This window comes from Phyllostomus discolor, chromosome 2 (genome assembly GCF_004126475.2).
Source record: "Phyllostomus discolor isolate MPI-MPIP mPhyDis1 chromosome 2, mPhyDis1.pri.v3, whole genome shotgun sequence".
NCBI classification, from domain to species: domain Eukaryota; kingdom Metazoa; phylum Chordata; class Mammalia; order Chiroptera; family Phyllostomidae; genus Phyllostomus; species Phyllostomus discolor.
Genome location: NC_040904.2, coordinates 197623241 through 197643039, shown reverse-complemented (window position 1 = coordinate 197643039; position 19799 = coordinate 197623241). Strand labels below are relative to the sequence as shown.

The window sequence follows — 19799 nt, the reverse complement described above, 5'->3', positions numbered from 1 at the left end:
TGAGAATCAAAGGGTTGCCAGTTCGAATCCCAGTCTAGGGCACATGCCCGGGTTGAGGCCCAGGTCCCCAGTAGGGGGTACATGACAGGCAACCACACATTGATGTTTCTCTCCCTCCCTTTCTCCCTCACTTCCCCTCTCTAAAAAATAAATACATAAAATCTTTTTAAAAATCTGTATTACAACCTAGGAAAAAGGCCAACTAATGCGCCAAAAACATGATGTACAAATTTTAAATCAATTTAGAAAAGTAACTAAAAATGCACTCACCCATTATCTTGATTGTGACTTTTACCTTTTCTTTATTATTGTGATAAGAACAGATAACATGAGATCTACCCTCTTAACAAATTTTATGTGTCCAGTAGTACAGTATTGTTAACTATAGGTGCAGTGTTGTACAGCAGATCTCTAGACCTTATTCGTCTTGCCTAACTGAAATCTTATACCTGTTGAACAGCAACTCCCCATTTCTCCCACCGGATAGCCCCTGATGATCACTCTTCCCCTCTCCACTTCTTTAGCTGTTCGAGATACTTCATATAAGTGGAAACATGCAGTATTCATTCTTCTGTGATTAGCTTGTTTCACTTAGCATAATGTCCTCAAGGTTTATCCACGTTCTGGTACTGCTTCTCTTTTTTCATGGCTGAATAATATTCCACTGTATGTATATACCACATTTCTTTTTTCATGCAATCTTTTCTGATGGAATAGTTTACTGAGTGATACAAAGAAGAATCCATGACTTCTAGCTTCTGCTGATCATCAGGCCTCTCCTGACCTCACCACCTAAAATACCTGTTTTCTCTCCTTCATTTCTTTTTTCACTACTGTTCCATTTTCTTCATTATATATCTTATGATTTTAAGTTATCTTATTAATTCTGTAAGTGATTTACATTTTATTGCCTGTTTCTACCACTAGAAAATAGTTCCATGAGGGCAATGCCTTATCTGTCTTATTCACTTGTATAACTACAGTGTCTAGAACAATGCTTGGCACACCATGTACAGTCAGTAAATAATTCTTTTTTTTTTTAAGATTTTACTTACCCATTTTTAGAGAGAGGGAAGAGAGGGAGAGAAACATCAATGTGTGGCAGCCCCTTATGTGCCTGCCACTGGGGGCTGGCCTGCAACCCAGGCATGTGGCCTGAGAATCAAACTGGCGACCCCCTGGTTCTCAGGCTGGCACTCAGTCCTCTGAGCCACAACAACCAGGGCAGGAAATACTTTTTGATAGAAATAATAAATAGATTAATAAAGTAATCATCACAGTTCTAATTATGAAATTTTATTATAATAACAAAAGATATAGCAAGAGGAAAGTGCTCTTTAGCAGCTTTAGATGAGGCAATTAGAACATTCTTGATTTCTGCTGGAGTAGTTCCAATCTAATGGTAGGTTTGGGGAATTACTGATACCATTTGGTAGCCTCAGTTTTATTATAATTTTTAGTATTTACTAAGGGACCAAAAAGAGGGCATACAATTATTTTTAAATAAGGAAAGCATGTGAAAAATACTTGTCATACAAGCAAGCTTTAATTTGTCTAATTTTAAAAGACCTCTGAAAAGGATGTTTCTTCTTGCTATTTTATAAAGTTCTTTGACTTAGACAAATCTAAAAAGCATCACTAACAGTACTTTTTAAAATGAGCACACTTTTTCTAAAGCAAAGCTTGTGTGAACGTTTGCATTCTTGTATGATAAGCAAGTGTTAAATATGCATAAGAGCATAAATGTTGCCAATTTATGTACCCTGCTAATTTTAGAGACACGGGAGAAGTCTGATTGAAATGTATAATTGTTGGATATTACAGCAGACACATTCAACTTTGCCTAACAAAATAGGAAAAAGAAGTCAGCCGGCATTATTTTTGGGGAGAAAGGATTCATCTAGGAATCCAAAAAGATAATCGTCAGGTCTTTAGAACATAATGTGATTTGAAATTGCATTAAGAATTTAAGTCTATTTCCTAGTGTTAAAATGGAAAAATATTTATATCTCACTTCACCAGGACTTTTAATGTGGTTAAAAACTTTTTTTTCTTGTTTAGGTTGTCTACATCCGGTCTCCATTCTCTTTTCAGTCTTCTCATTATCTCCCTCTAGGCTTTTATGTTTGTTTTTACTTTGTTTTTATCCTTATTAGTGGAAAAAAGTGGGCCAGTATTACTTGAGTTTGTCTTCACTTTCACGCTGCTGTTCATTGCTGACTAGCTTTTAGCCTTTGGAAAAGAAAGTAAAAACATTTACAGAAACTAGGCCAACATCTCCACAGCCCTCCATCTTCAAGAAAAAACCTAACCAACCGCAGCAGTAGTTCCTCTGTCCTCATAGTACCTTTTATTTCCCTTCTCATACGGCTTAGATTTTTATTACAATTGTTTATTGAACATCTCTCATCCCAGCTAAACTCAGTCCTTTGAGGACCTAGTATATTGCTAAGAATAAAATATACAGAAATCTGTAGTTCAAATGAATAAATGCTGCGTGCAGAAATGACTGCTTCATTGGTACCCACACATAATAAAGTTGCAGCAATCACCGTACTCATGTGTGGGTCCTTTGACATGAACTCTCTAGAAAACCAGTGAAGAACTGTGGCATTGGTTATCTTAATTACATAATTACTGAGGTACTTTAAGCAGGAGTTGTTTTGGCAGGGGTGGGTGTTGACTTATCCAGATACTTTCTTCCTCAGTAGCAGACACCCCCTAAATTTCAGTTTCTCAGCTCTCCGGGGTCTTCCCATCCCTCCTTCCCCTCCCGAGCCGCTCCCTACCGTAGGCACGGGAGACGCAGACCCTCTCCTCCGAGTGGGGGTTTCCCGGGGATACCCCGCCCTGCCCTCCAGGCTCCGCCCCTGGCCCGCCAGCTCCGCCTCCCTCCGCCGCCGCAGCCGCCGGCAGGGGTCGCGCTGCCCCCAGCGAGTGGCTCAGGCGGGGGTGGGGAAAGCTCCGGCGGCCGGTCGCTTTTCTCCGCTGCCGCTGGTTGGATCGTTTCAATAAAAGTCTTTTTTTTTTTTTTTTCCTCTCGCTCTCTCTCGCTCTCCTCCGGGACACTGGCGGAGGCGTCAATCCACTGCTGTCGAGTGAGAAAACGACACAGACGCAGCCAGCGAGAGCGGCCGCCCGCGGTCTCTCGCGCTCCTCACCGTCCGGCCCCAGAGAAGGAGCCTGCGTTCGGCCGGGCCGCCTCCGCCGGGCTTCGGCGCTTCCCCGCCCGCCTCGCTCCCGCCCCGGCTCCTCCGAGGGGGATTAGTGGGCCGCCCGCGCGGCTCGGCGGTCCGGGAGCCATGTTGACCTGGGGACCTGGCAACGCGTGAGAGCCCCGCGCCGCCCCTCCCGAGGCTTCGGACTCCGCGGCGAGAGTCGGAAGGCGGCCGCGGCGGGGCGGGCCTGCGCCTCGTAGACGCCTCGGGTCTGCCAGCAGCCGGGACCCGGACCTGCATCCGGTCGCTGCGGGCGTCGGCGGAGCCGCTTTCCCTCGGCGCCTCGCCTCGCCCAGGACGCGGCCGCCGCACTTGCTGGTGAGTTGGCGGCGGGCGGCGGCGCGGGGCTTTCCCAGCTCCCTCGCGGACCCCGGGCTGAGTGCGGGGGGGGGCGGGGGGGCGGAGGTGGGTGCTCGGGCCGGGGCGCGGGCGGGCGGCCGGCGGGGGCGCGGGAGGATGGGGCCTGGCAGGGAAGTTGCGAGAGGGGGGCGCCGCGCAGGGGCTCGCGTGTGCCTATCGCCTTCGGGGGGTCCAGTGAGGACCGCGGGTGGTCGAGGCGTTTCCGGGAGTGGGGTGTGTGTTGTGCTCCTTCCCTGGAGGCGCCTGCTGCCGCCGCCGCCGCCTCCGGTGCTTGCTGCCGCTTCGGTCTCTGGGGGAGGCCGGCTTCCCCGCGAGGCCGAGGAGGGGAAGAGGTTGATAGTCCCCCGAGACACAAAGATCCCCCGGGCGGGGGTGGAGCTGCGGGCGCGGGTGGCGCATCTCGGAGGGAAAGGAGGGACGCGGGTCCTCGGGAGGTGGGCCAGGCGGCGGCGGCGGTGGCGCTGCTCCCAGCTCCTTGGAAACGCCGGGGGTGTGCGCGCGCGGGTGGGGCGCGCCGAGGGGGCGGGGGCGGAGCGGCCTTCGCGCGGGGCGAGACAAAGCTCAGGGCCACCTCCCGCCGGCGGGTCAGTCCCCTGAGTGTCGGTCAAGAGCAGAGGTGGAGGAAATGTGGGAAACCCGAAGAACCAATGGGGAGAGTGAAATGGGGGTGCTGCCAAGTATTGTGGCCATCGCAGTCGCTTTTCTCAGCGTTTTTTGTGCCCGCTGCTTTCGCTCTCCAAATTAGCTGGAGAGCTCTAGATTGCGTCCCTCCCCTCACCCCCTCACCGCCACACTGGCTCTCCTGTGCCCCCCCCCCATCCCCTCCCTACTTTTCACCCACTCCTTTTCGGGTAAGCGGTATTTTGCCTTCAGCCTGGGGAACGTTTGCTAATGACAGGATGCCTGAGCTGGTTCTGACCCTGAACCGCCTTGAACTCTCTCTTCTCTCTTCCTCCCACCCTTTCCTTTCTGGGATCTTATAGTGTCACATGGCCGTTAACAATTAGCTTTTCTTCTGCAAAAATGGCAAACGCATTTAGCTGAAATCTGTGGCGCTCGTTCTGTATGTTCACCAAAGACGTGTCATGGGTCATGGCTTAGCATCTCTTTAGTTAACAGTTTCCTAGATACAAAAGTGACCAGTGGTTTGTTGGGGTTTTTTTTTTTTTTTTTGAGTTTGTGCTATTTCCAGGGTCAGCGAAGTGTATTCCTAGCAGCTAGACCTTCTGTCACTATCAGGAAATGCTTCACTTAGTTCTTTCCTCAAACTTTGCCGATTCTTTCTGGAAGGATTTGTTTTAAGAGGTGCATGTGGAAGAAGGTCAGAGGAACAAATCTGAATTACTGTCTTTTAGACTTATTTTGTTAACCATTGGGCAGAAGAAAATAAATGGAATCTTAAGCCCTTTGCTGCCTGGAGTAGAGGAAATCCTTCCTTGAAGCTAGAAATGGGGTTCAACCAAATTTTGAGGGGGGAAAATTAGGTAGTCTTAGTATCATTGGTTTTATTCTTTCATAAGACTAAATAGTTGGCTTATTAAATGTTGGGGTGTTGTTAGTAAGACATTTTAGTCTTTGTAATTCTAACATTTGTATTTCTAACAGTGTTTCATAAACAACAGTTGGAACAAAAGAAAAAACTGGCTATATTTAAGGAATATTGTTTTTATTTTAGGAGAGAGAATATTGGATTATAAAAAGTGCTATTTTTTAAATCTGGTAAACTATCTCATAGGCCAAAAATGCTGACAATTTAAATGCTGGCTTTCAAAGAAAACAGCTGAGACTTTGAATTTATGTTTAAAATTGTTACGCAAATATATTATTGATTTTTATAGTGAAAATAAAGACATTGAAATATGAATGGAAAGAATGTAAAAATAAAGATTGTTTGATACAGGGATGATACTGTTATTGTGTAAGAGCAGTCATATCTTGGAGCTTGCTACCATTGAAATGTTTACACTATAAAAAATGGTGAAAGGACTTCAGTTTAGGAACCAATGTCTGAATTGTGAGGTTCCCCCTGCCCCCCATCACCATTTCACATATTTTGGATGTTTTTGAAATTAACAGGTCATATCATTAATAATTGATGTTTTATATAACATGTCTATTCATTGAGGATACACTGGTTTATCCTGCATATTTATTAGTGTCTGATTAGATAAAAGAAGTTTAATTCTCAATGGAAAGTAATCTACCAAAATTAAAGATTTATGGGTGGATTAAAAAAATACATTTCTGTATTTTTCAAATCTCACATTACTTTTACAATTAGAGAAAAAGTATATGAAGAATCAAAGTCTTGTTACTGTCCTACTTTGCTCATTATTAAAAGAAGCTTCTATAAAATGTATGATTTATTCTCATCCTTGTATTCAGGCTCCAAAAGTAACTTTCAGTGTTAGATGTTTGAAATAGTATAGCGTGCCAAATGTACTTTGGTTACTAGTAGGAGGGAAAATGTAGTAAGGAGAGATAAAATTGGAAGAATTGAGTTATTGTGGTGGTGGTAGCTTTGTACATCAGTAATCTTGTTCTAAGTCATTGGTTTAACAAAAAATAGAGAAATTAAATTTTATATTGTTTGTAGCAGAATAGCCATGTTTATTGAACAGATTTTAATATATATTTGTTGATATCTTTAGTTCTCAGATAGTGATTCAGTGGTCCAGTTAATGGTGGAAAGAGATGGCATATAAAACACTTTATTCTGCCAAGGCTTTTGTGGTTTTTTAAAGTTTTCGGCAATATTTACCTCTTTTCCCTTACTGGTGAAATAAATAACCACAAATTGCAAATATTTTACCGTGAACAATGGAAGCTATAATGACAGCTGAGGTAGGTATTCAGTAGTGAAGGTGATAGTGTCTGTGAACACAATTTTTGCCCTGGTATTTTCTTAGTTATTGTTTAATAGTGCTGAATATTTATAAGGCACTACATTTTGAATCATTATTACTGTTCTCTAATCTTTATAAAAATTACAGCATTATGTCATGGCATTCTTTTATATAGCTTTTATACTTCCATGGTGGGTAATTGATTAATTAATTTATTGCTGTATTATTTTTAAAAAAGACATTTTAAGACCAACTTATAAAATTTTCTTTTGAGTATTTTGTATATGTTAAAAATTGCCTCCTTTCACACATGTGAAGGAAGACTAATTTTATGTTCCTTGGATTTTGAATGTAATTTTTGCTTAAATTTTTACATGGGAAAGAGTTCAAGTGCATTTTATAAGCTGATTATGGCATTTTGCATTTTACATGAAGGTTAAAAATAGGTTTGTAGCATTTAAAATGGACTTTATGTAGTATTTGTGAGGTAAAAATGCCTACAACAGAAAATCTGATATAGTTTACTAGCATTCAATCTGTGATGTTGGTAATTTCTTTCAACTGATGGCAAGAGGACCTGTTCGGGAGGGGCTTTAAAAAACAGAATTCTGTGAGATGTTTGTAATATTAAGCTAAGAATTCTAACTGTCATGAGTGGATTCTTTGTTATCATTTTGTTCCCAGGCTTTTTAGCTGGTATTGCTTTGGTACCTGGAAAGAGGAATTGCCAAGGGCCGGAGAAATGTATTGAATATATCTGAGTGTAGCTTACCTTTCCTAGCCTGTTTTCCTCTCTCTCTCAGCTGATTTGGAAAATCAGTAGACATCTCCATGTAAATCTATTAAGGTGGGATTTTACTATAAATAATGTTATGTTCTGCAGTAATATGATACTGAATACTGTATTTGAGGTGATTTAGAGGTTCATGGCATATTGGGATGAGTGAAAATTATCTTGCTCTCCAAAGTCTCCCTTTAAAAATATATTTTGATACAAGTTATGTGGAAGAAATGAACTGTAATACCTTTTTTTTAGGTACTGTGCCAAGTGATACTTTGTTAAATCCTCACAATAAGCTCATTCCATAGATATTTTTTGCCTGTTTTTTTTTTTCTTGGTATTACTGCCAAATACTTGAATTTGTTAGTAAGATACAAAATATATTCTATTCAAGTTGTGCTTTTGGGTCCTTAAATCCTGCATTGATTATACCCATTTTCAAATGAGGAAACAGAGACCTTAGGTCAGTAATGTCTCCGGGTGAAGATTTCTCTTCAGGCACTGCCTCCATGGGGGTGTGATGTTAAAAGTCAGGTTTTGAGTGCTGTACAGGGATCTAAAAAGTGGTAAATTTAAAAGTTCATCAAAACTAGAGTTGAATCCTCTTGAATTAGTTTTATGTCGTAAAAATAGAATTATACAAAACATATGAGGGAAGACATACTTATACTTCAATGAATTAAAATCAAGATGACTGAAAAGATATTTGAAGTATTCGTAGATTTATTTTTAATCACAGATTTATCAGTTAGGGTTCTGTGGGCATACAACGAATATGGGTGCTGAAAAGCAAAAGAAAAAGTATACCTGAACTTGTGATAACAAGTATGTTTATTTTCATTTTTTATATTTATTTTGATTTTTCATGTTAAAATTAGTTTGCATTATTTGAACATATGCCATACAAAGGAAGAGTCCAGATGCATGCTCTGTAGGCTGCTTCAGTATTGGGTGAAAGATTTGACTAAGGTAATTGCCTGTTAGTTTTGGTCTTGCTTATGTATTTTAATTAAGTAAAGTGTAAATTTTGATCTTATGTTTTTATTGATATATGGCTAGAGGCCACTGAAAAATGGAAATATCAAACCAGATCACACATTTTCAGGTGTAAGTTTTTATATTGAAAAATGACTATTATGATATAAGAATTGCAAATAGTATTGTTGATATTTGCATTATTTCTTGTTCAAATTTAAAGAACAGAAAAATATTGACTTGACCTGACAGTAGTCATTAAAGTGAAAAACAGTGAAAGATTTTTCTTTCTTGTTGACATAAAAGTTAATGGAAAAGATCTGTCAACCTTTTAATAACACATTTGTATTTCCTTTTATGAACTTGTTAGTGTACACACTTTCAAGAATACTGTTACTAACTCATTTAGTAATATCATTTGTTATTTTCAAATGATATATGTAATAGTGCCCTTCTTATAATTGGTGGTTAAATAGTTGATATTAGTATGTGTTAATGTCAAATAATATAAACAAAGTTTGGTAGAATTTGATAATATTTGTGAAAAATTACTCAGTAACAGCATGGGGATTCTTTTTTTTTTATTTTTAGAGAGGGGGAAGAGAGGGAGGAAGAGAGGGAGAGAAACAGGTGTGTGAGAGAAACATCTGTCAGTTGCCTCTCCCATGCTCTCAGTTGGGGGACCCTGCCTGCAACCCCAGGCATCTGCCCTGACAGGGTATCGAACCAGCGACCTTTGGTTTGAGGGATGGGTAAATGCCCAGCCTACTGAGCCACACCAGTCAGGGTGTACCTGGGGGATTCTTAACACTCCAAATTTAGAGGCATTAATCCTTTAAATTAGTTATTATGTATTTTTAAGTGTTATTTTAAAAACAGACTTTTTAAAAATGTAATAGGTTCAGATTTTAATATTTTAACTGATTTGTGCTGCTAGTTCTGGTGGGCAGAGAGCTTTTTGTTGATTTTTTAAAGTAAATTTTGGATTCCTTAAGCAGACTTTAGCCTCTTTAGTGTGTTTTGCTGAATTATTTTTAAAACATGAGCCTTTATTTATGGCTTTATTTTACTTAATTAATTTGATTTTCTAATTAACTCCTCAGTGTAATCAGTAAGTACTATTAAAGTGTTTGTTGTGTTCTGGCATTGTATTTAGTCATTGTAAGTGTTACAAATATATAATTTAATGTTGTGGTATTGTAAAGTGAAATAACAGCACTATTGGTTGTCTGGAATGTTCCATGCTTGGCCTAACTCATGTTTTACATGTTCCTTGGACAGTCTCATCCGTCCTTAGTGCTTTGTTCCTATCGCCTGTATGCTGATGGCCTCCACATCTTTATTTCTAATCCAGACCTCTTTTTCTGAGTTCCTTTCTACTTCCCAGATACTTCCTCTAAGTGCTGTGTTCCCTGAGCTGAACTTTTATTATCCCGTAATTCCATTCCCGGTCACAGCGAGTACACCACCATCATCCTGTTTGCCGCTTACGTTTTTTTATAGGCTTTACCTCCCGGTAGTCCAGTCAGCCACACCAAACCTGTTAATTTTATTTTCTAAATATGTTTTAGGTTTATCTTTTCCTATTGTCATTTTCATATGTCAGGGTTTTGGAATGCTTCATCTGAATTACTGTTTCTAATTTTGCCCCATTTTAGGCAGAACATTATGCATTCTTTCTGCATATTTGTATTTGTGTCTTTTTTATCCCTCTGTTCTCTTTCTCTTCCTCCCGGATAATCCATCCATCCATATATCCACCCACCCACCCATCCATCCATCTATCCATTCATCAATGTATGAAGTGCCTTGCATACTCTGTTCTAGCACTATGGTCAGTGCTAGGATACAAAGATGGGGAAAAGTCGTGGTGATAGTACAGTGCTGTGACATTCGGAGAGAAATTCTCATTTTTGAGGATAAATGTCACTTCTGAAGTCTCCTTTGATCCATGCTGTCAGAATTACGGTGATTCTGCTGTACCATTTATGTCTACTACAGTACTTAACACATTACATTGTGATTGATTACAAGTCTCTCCCACCTTTGCTGACTTTGTGCTTCACAGGGACCATGTTTTTTTAATTTCAGTATATCCCCCAAACTGTTTAATTGCCTGAATGAATTGATGAGATTAGGAGTAACAACATTGAATTAGTAAATTAGGGTCAGATTAATCATGACCTAGAAAGAGCCAAGAATTTTGATACAATAGAAAATAAAAAACTCATATTTTTGAGCATTGAAGCTATTCATAGATGGTATTTGTGTGAGAGTATTCTGGAAACAGTTTGTGAGGCAACTTAGAAGGTTAATAACTTGGCATTATTGGGCCTTTTTAATTACATATGAGGTGTACTAACTTGTTATCTTTTGATGAATTATAAATATGAAATTATGAATTATATATAAATAAAATACCTGTTCCCAAAGGTCTAAAATCATTGGTCAATAATCAAGTGTAAAATTTCATTTAAAACAGTGATAAAATTTTATTGTTAATGAAATCTAGCTGTTCAGGCTGTGTAGTACCAGATTTAAATACATTTACTGAAGTACAGAATTGCACTCAAACGGATAGAGAGCAGTGTTTTTAATTTTTCCTGTTAGCCCTGATAGATTATACATACAGTTAACTGGGAGCTTTCTTTTTATTGGGATTAATTGATAAAAACTGGGCTACTTTTTAAATTAAAGGTATTTTATTGGTGTTTATAATTGAGATTTAAATTATAACTATCATAGTATGTTCTTACAAAACTAGATTTATTTTAGAAATCAGATAGTCTGGCTTGATAACCTTTGAGATATGACATTTAAAAATGAAGTTTTAAAATTTGTGAGATTTGGTGCTTTTTTATATGCCTCAATTTATATGGTCTTAAAACAGAAGTTTTTATATCAGTTAAATTTTCAAGGTCATGATTTATTTACTTACATTTATTACTTCAGAAACAGTGGAGTAAGCATTGTATTTTGTAGTAATTTTTGTTCCTAAGTTTGTTAGCATGGATTTTTGCCCCTCCACTTTTTCCAAATTTTCATATTATTTACATTTCTATTTTCTTCAATCCCTTTTCTTCCCAAGAAGCTATAAAATAGTTGATAACACTTTGTTTCAGGTATACTTTTAAAAAAAAATCTACAACTTTCATTTTTATTATGTAAGGTTTATAATTGGTTATATGTTTTCATTTTTTTCCTGTAAAGACTACTTCAGTAATAAGTGATAACCATGTGAACTTGAACTAGTTACTTAAACTCTTAAGGATCAGTTTCCTCTATAAAATTGGAAAATGGCTGGAACCTACTTCATAAGATTGTGGGAATTAAATGAAATGATAATGTGTAAAGCACTTTGTTAAGTACCTGGCACCTAGTGAGTCCTCACAGTTAACAATTGTTTTTATTACTCTTTAATGTAAGGGGAAGAATTGTTGATAATAGTACTAGAATGCCTAGCTGACCCAGTCTTTTAGGTTGATGACTATTTAAGTGATTCACAAGGACAGGTGAATCAAAATACCAAAATTTGCTGGCTTTTAAAACTGTGCATACTTCCTAGGTTTTCTAATCTGTCTTCCTACTCTCAATGAATTTGAGAATCAATGTATTACTTAGTGTTACTGAATAGGTGTGTGTTTCATCCTCTGGGTGTATTGGAGGGAGGAGGGTAGTATAGACTAGTGGACTAAATAATGTAGGACATTCATTGTTTCTTACCTGATGATCAATTAGAAATAAAGCTGACATAATATTCCTGATGAGCACATTGATACACTTTTGTTTAGGGCCAACCAAATTTTTCTTATAACTGTTTGCCCTGTTCCCCTTTTTCATGCCTGTCACCATACCATTTATTTGACATCTTAGCAGCCTAGATATTATTTGCTTTCCTTGTTTGATGACTTTATTTGTAACTAGGGTTTTCTGAATTCAGAGTAGAATAACAGGTCATATAACATCTATCAAAAGAGGAAACTGGTTCTGCATTTTATCCTTTTGTCATAAAATCTGCATGGAGGGTTACTGTTTATCTTACATTTTTGTTTATAATATTTTTCTAGGTCAGTGGCCTTAACCTGAACTTTAGGAGCACTGTTGATTTAAAAACAAAAACTAGACGCGTGCACATGTGCACTCGGGTGCACACATAAATCTCAGGCTCTGTCCCAGCACAACTGAGTTGGAACCTCTCGAGTTTGGGTTTTTAAAATGTTCCAGGCAATTCTTGGGTTTTAGAAACACTTTCAGGGTTTAATAGTGTCAAGGAGAGGAACCAGTCACATATAAATTAAATTTAAACTTAAAGCAAATTGATTAGAACTTTTCATCATTCCATCTTTTTTTCCCTCCCTTTTCTATTTTGAATTGTCTAGTTTTATTGTTTTGTGGGGTTTCCTTAAGTTCATGTATAAAAGTTGAATGGGGAAGCACCAAGCCAACAGATGTTAGGAGTAGTGCATCAGTAGGAGGTGGGAAGAGGTTATTATATAGATGATGTGGAAGCAAAACAAGGAAATTATTGTACTGTCTGTCGCTTAAGCAGTTGTCTTTTTTAGGAAAACCCAACTGGCTATTGTGATTGTGTGGTTTTTTTTTTTTAAAGATTTTATTTATTTTTAGACAGAGGGGAACAGAAGGATAAAGAGAGGGAGAGAAACATCACTGTGTGGTTTTACTCGTGTGCCCCCAACTGGGGCTCTGGCCTGCATCCTAGGCACGTGCCCTGACTGGGAATCGAACTGGTGACCCTTTGGTTCCTAGGCCAGCACTCAATCCACTCAGTTACATCAGTCAGGGCTGCGATTGGTGTTCTTAAGTTTCAGTTTCTCAGAATCAAATGTATTGGCTTAGGTTTTGGTTTGCTTATGTAGGCTACCAAGGCATTAGAGCCACCTGAGTCTAATGGCCCTATTTAGTTACTTTAACAGGTTTTTTTTCCCTCCAGTGTCTTACTGTTTTCTACTGCATGGTGTCAATTATGTTTTTGAAGATTCTTTTTAAAATATAAGAATATACAAAATGTAGAAAATGACCATAATCTAGGTTATCACCTTCAATATTCTCTTTACCTTGTTTTCATATATAGAACTTAATATTCTTGTTTAAGATCCTTTTAATACATTAAAACATAGAAAATCCCTAAGAATATAATTTAATAAAATATGGGAAGAACTTTTGAAGAAAATGCTAAAACTAAATACTTTTATTATTTTTTATATAAACAATCATATCATCTGCAAACCATAAGTTTTATAGCTGCCATAATTCTTTTTATATATTGCTATTTTCAACTTGCTTATATTCTGAGTTCATGGATGAGATTATCCTATAATTTATTTTTTATAGTAGTCATACCTGATTTTGGTATCACAAGTTATTCTAACCTAGCAAAATAAATCGAGCCATGTTCCCTGTCCTATTTTCTGAAAGAAACTGGGATTGAAATTCTCAGTCTTTGGGAGTTTGATGGAACTCATCAGTGGAATCATCTGAGCCTGTCGTTTACTGTGGGAAGTTGTTTGACTACTGGTTAAGTTTCTTCAGTGGTTATACAATATTTAGGTTTTTAAATCTTTTTGATTTAGTATTAGATATATTTTTCTAGGAATTTAATAAATAAAGCTGAAGGTCAAGTCATGAAGGGTCTTGAACAAGTCTTGAAGGTGAAAACATGGTCATATTTTCATTTTTAAGAATTACTGTATACCAAAAAAGCCCCAAAACAATGTGCTAAGCACTGATAAATAGAGTTGACAGAACAGGTTCTCCACCCTTCTGAAACTCACAATACAGTGGGAGAGGCAGTCATAGAAACAAATTACTACTCAGTACAATAAATGTTAATATAGAAGTTTATGAGAGCAAAGGAAAATCCTTTTTATAATACAACATGGGTTTTTTGCTTTTACAGTACCAGATAATTCTTATGGTTATCATTTTCAATGGACACATCAATCCAGCAAAAGAAGTTTAACCATTTTATAGTGGTTGATATTCATTGAATTATTACTTTTTACTTTTCATGATTTTCAGTTGTGCTGGGACAAACTCTAGCATGCATGACACACCATCTTCCTACCTCCATTTTGCATTTCCTTAGGGTACGTAGGCACACAGAAATGGAATTCCCAAACCAAAGCCTATGAACCCTGTGTGGTAATGCCTGTTGAACTAGTGCCATTAGTAAAGTGCCACATCTGTTTTTAGTGACACTAATAATTAAGACCTTTGCTTTTGACAGTTTATTTGCAGAAAGATATCATTGCTTGCATTCGAAGTTCTTTGCTGGAATGTTGTTGTTGTTGTTTTCTTGTATTTTTCCCTCAAATTGCTGAGGAGGAGACTGTTACTTTCTGAATCCTAGGTTATTTTTTGTGACTTTTTTTGTTTTAAATCAAATTGATATTTTAAAAAAATCCGAGATAATTTGTTGTAATCTCCATTCATATTAGCTCTATCTTATAATAATTATCACTGCTTTATAGTATTTTAATACAATCATACCTTGGTACTCCTCAACTTCAGAACTAGTCAAACCCTGTACTTGTCACATTTTGACAAGGAAAAAATGTTTCAGCCCTTGGCACTTGTTCTGGAACCATTGTACTTGCTGTAACTTTTATGAGTCACTACGCCTCCCCACAAGAGCAAATGCTTGCTCCATACTCTTTGATTTTGATACTTGTGTGTCTCAGCACTTGGCATGAGCTCCCAAACGAATGATAAGTGCCGAGGTACCACTATATCTAACTAACTATATCTGGTATGTTAACACACTCAATTTTTTCTCCCAATAATTTTAATATTATATATGTGTTCTCATTCTTTTATATATAAAAGGCAAAAAAGAAAACAAGTAAGAATAGGCGTCTCCATTTTTTTCTTCAAAACTGGTCTCTACTATAAAACTTCAACCCTAGCTGTGTCAGCACATCTATAAGAATTGCATCAGGAATCAGGATAGATTTACATTTACTCATTGTTCAGGTTGTACAATGTAAATAGCATTTCAGTAAAAATTAGGTAACTTATAATAAATTTTATTTATGCATAAATGAATTTTATGCATACAATTTAAGTTATGCATAAAATTTAAAATAAACTTATGATAAATTTTATTCATTTATTTATGTGTTCATCAAGGGTGAACATAATAGCTGTCCTAAAGTGAAGGAAGGAGTGACATTTAGCCAGGTAGTTTTCTCAGAGGAGGTGATGCTAAAGGTAATTAGCTTTACAAATAGAGAAGAGAGAAGAAGGGAAACACTTCCTATAATCAAAGAGAAGTATGTAAAAAGGAGGTATGAAAAACAGTGTTACATTCTTTTAAAATAATTTCTATTCTCCGCCAGCCTGTTAACGATTTTCATGTAGTAGGAATAGACAAATAAAGGTTGCTTTTGAAGGTAGTGGTAGGAGCTGAAATCAATAAGGAAGATATGCTAGTAAGGAGTTTGGATTTTATTTATCTTTGGAATTGAGCTCTTGAACATTTTTAAGGCAGAATAACATCTTTTCTACAGTGAAGCCATTGGAAAAGTTTTATGAACACCTACAGATTAGCTACTTCTGAATGATGAATGGGCAACCTTTTGTGATATGTTGATGTTTCAAAAGTGGCCTCAAAGGATTGTTTTCCTGCATTGGGAGTGCTAAAAAGAGCTACTTGTCTTTTTCTTTCTGGCTTGATTCACCTCTGAGATATACAAACTATTTTACTGTCTCTTAGGAGCACTTGGAAATACATAGTTAATTTGCAAACCCCCTGTCATTTTTATCTTCCAATGAAGAAATGGTTCCACATGTTAGAAATTGGCTTTAACATTTTGTTGGGAAAGTGAGAGAGCAAACTGGTAAATTTATAGCATATAGAAATAATAGCTCTTTTAATTTAAAGGTGTCAGCATACCAATTAAGAATACAGGTATTAATTGTGCTTCTACAAATGATTGTGTAGTTCTTTACCTCTGTAATACAGACGATCCTACAACACTCGACTCAGTAGTAATTCAGTTACTATAGGTTCTAAGAATAGGCTAATTTTAGCAGCTATAGTGCATTGCAGTGAAGTCAACTAACTTTGACTTAAAAGTATTTCCATTTTACTAAAGGTTACAAAGAATTTTTGACACGTAATTGCCCTTAAGCTACAGCTACCTTGTGTCATAGTATTTACTCTTCAGAAATTATCTGCCTTCTTCCTTTCATAATTTGAACCTTCTACTCTTTCCACGTTTATAGGCATTTTAAATTCTTTTTAAAAATTAAACTTAATTTTTTGAATACATAATATGATTAAATTCAAAAGTATATAGAGAGACACAAAGAAGTCTTTGTTTCTTTGTTTCCTGTTTCCCCTCCTATACCTTTTATAGGTAAACATTTCTTCTGTGTATTCTTCCAGTGTTTCTCCTTGCAAGTGTAAACAAATGTATATTTTATTTGGGGGATTTTTCCATATCTGTTGTAGATAAAAATCTTTTATCTTTTATAGCTGAATAGTACTTCCATGGATTTAAGATTGTTTAGTCACTCAGTCCCATGTGGACTCTTGGGTTGTTTCCTATCTTTTGCTATTTTAAAGTCAAATGAATTACATACATATAACATTTTGTACTTGCATAAGGAAATTAGATTCTACAAACAAGGCTCTCGAAGCCAGATGATAAATGCTTCTATACACACATGCATTTCCTTGCTCTGTCAGCTGAGAGGGCGTAGAAGAAATGACTTCCCAAGTAGCAGTGAACATACCTAGTTAGTGCCCATTTCTTGGTTGCTAATACCATTCTCCCATAAAGAAACCAGGGCTCCTTGAAGAAATGGCTGAGTCTAGGACTGGGAGAGAACATAAATGTACAAGGTGAACCTGGAGTGCCTTATAATGCTGGAAAGTAAGGAAATACTCAAAAACAATGAGGTTTGTAAAAGGGACATAGGAGCCAACTGAAAGAGCTTCCAAGGCCTCATACTAGAATAATTTAAGCAACAAAATAAGATTGTGATTCAAATACAAAATAATAGCCATGAATCCATACTGATATGAATAAATGAATGAATGAATAAGAATAGTCAACTCTCCTCTGCAGAATAATTCCAAATAATTTATGTAGATACTCAGTCCTCAAGGAGGTATGGTATAACTCCCCAGTTAAGGAGTGGAAAAGGGGGGAAAAGGGTAACTTGACATAAGCAACATGTGACAAATACAGCGTCAGCCATGTGACCAAGGTTTCATATTACAAATATTGTACTATATATTTTATATACCTTTTATATATTAAAATAGATACTAAATATACTTTAGATACTATAAATGTAAATATGTGATATTAATGGCATAGACGGAATGTTTGTGAACATTCATATGTTGAAACCTAATCTCTGATGTGATGATAATTTGAGGTGGGGCCTTTAGGAGGTGCTTATCTTGTGAGGGTGGTGTCCTCATGAATGGGATTAGTTTTCGTATAAAATACCCCAGAATCTTAGGGTCCTTGATCTTAGACTTCCCAGTCTCTGGAACTGTGAGAAATTTCTGTTGTTTACAAGCCACCCAGTTGAAGGTATTTTGTTATAGCAGCCTGAACAGTCTAATAAGAGAGTTAAAAACAGTCATAAGTCAGGGTTGATGGTATGACTTGATGAGAATGTCACTTCATCTGTATAGTCTTCCTCCCCAAAAACCGAAACCTCAGTCTAACCATGAGGAAAACAAGACATCCTAATCTAGGGATATTCTACAAGATCATGAATAGTACCCCAAAACTATCAAAGTCATCTAAAACAAGGGAAGTCTGAGAAACTGGCACAGTTGACATCAGCTTAAGAAGACACAATGATTATATTATAATGTGGTATACTGCATGGGATTCTAGAACAGAAAAACATTTCGTTTAGTATGCTATATTTATGACAAATATACTATTACAAGATCTTAATAGCAGAAACTAGGGGTGTGGTGTACTGTCTTTTCAATTTTTGTGTAAATTTAAAACTATGAAAAAACATTTTTTAGAAAAGATAGAGGCTTCTGTACTTCTGTTAGATATAATCAAAATTGTCATTTTTTTGTACTACCACCTGAATGTATGAGAAGCTTGTTTTCCCATAGCCTCACCAGCTGAATATGTTGTCAGACTTCTGGAATTTTGCCAGTTTGACAGATGAGAGCTGATGTAACTCATAGACTATTGTATTTCTCTCGTTATGAATGACATTGAGTATTTTTATATGGTTTAATGGGCATTTAACTACCACCTCCCCTTCTGTGAACTCTCATATTCTTAGTTTATTTTTCTATTAGGTTGTTGGTCATTTTCTTCTTGGTTCCAGTTTTCTATAGGGATACTAGCCCTTTATTTGTGATGTTTAGATTCTGTGATTTTTTAATGTAAAAATTTTCCTTTTTTATATGGTATAATTTTTTTCTTTTATGTTTCTGGATTTTGAATTATAGTTAGAAAAGTCTTCACTGTGCTAAGATTATATGGAATTCATTTGTATTTTCTCGTGGTTTCCTTTTTTACTTTTAGATCTTAAAATTTGAATCTTTCCTCTTTATCATTGAGGCATTTTGAATGTTTAACCTTTTCTTTCAGTTACTCTCCTGTAAGCATGCTTGTGGCTTTATAGGTGCTTTAAATGAATTATAGGAAAATAGATGTTTATATATTGGTGGAGTAGAAGTCTCAACTGTCTTGAAAACATATTCAGCATTTTATTATCTTAATTTCAAATCATGGTTTAAAAATAATTTTATAGTAATGAAAACTCCTAGAAGTTTTTCTGTTAATTTATAATATAGGAATAGTTTTGTTCTCCTAAATTATTATGTTGTGGATTATTATTATGTTGTAGATTATTCATGTATTACTTCAGTTTTTCCCTCCATCCTGTTTCTCCTAAGATTCCTGCTTAGATTGGTAAACCTGTCTAAAACTTATCTCCCATCTTCCTTAGAACTCCTCACTGGTTTCATGGCCCCTCTAATGTAACTACTCCTTAAGAAACTGGACTCAATAGTATTAAAGGATGCTGCCTATGTAGGGTGAATTTCTTAACAACCTTTATAAAATTAATATTTTCCTCACTACTTGTGATGAAACTGGTAATGCTGAATTCAATTTTAACCAGTATTTGGGGAACTTGGTGGTATGGTGTGCAATATTGGCTCCTGGAAATACCACCAAAAACAACCTGATGAGTTCATTGCTTAGGGTAGTATAGGAGAGTACCACCTTAACAGAGTTGATGAAGAGTGTGTATGCAAGAGGTGGGTGTGGGTGAAAAGAACAGCAAAATAGGGAGAGCAAATTTGGGACATTTATTGAGGGTTTGGAGTCTTTAAGGCAGGTATTTCAATTCGGGAGTTTCATTAGAATTAGCAATGATTATGATATAGTATCAATAGTTTAGGATTGATAGACATTGCAAAGCCAGGGTTTTGAGGTGAGATTTTTAAAGTCTTGGAGAGTGAACAGTCATTTGCTGCTATTTATTGAAAAGTTGAAGTCTGATGTTGGTTTATATGGGTTTTTTGGGAAGTTCCTGAAATGAACAATGAAGTTATTTGCAACTCTTATCTGCCGGGGCAAGGGTTTCCTGGAATAG

The 19799-nt window shown here is 37.1% G+C and overlaps 1 protein-coding gene across 1 annotated transcript in view; it reads left to right on the top strand.

The window, feature by feature from the left end:
• The first annotated feature begins 3402 nt into the window (after positions 1-3402).
• Positions 3403-19799, top strand: part of CDK17 (cyclin dependent kinase 17) — an 84986-nt gene continuing 68589 nt past the window's right edge. The window contains exon 1 of the mRNA XM_028531664.2: positions 3403-3536. The gene's annotated coding sequence lies outside the window, so the exon portion shown is untranslated. The remainder of the gene's footprint in view (positions 3537-19799) is intronic.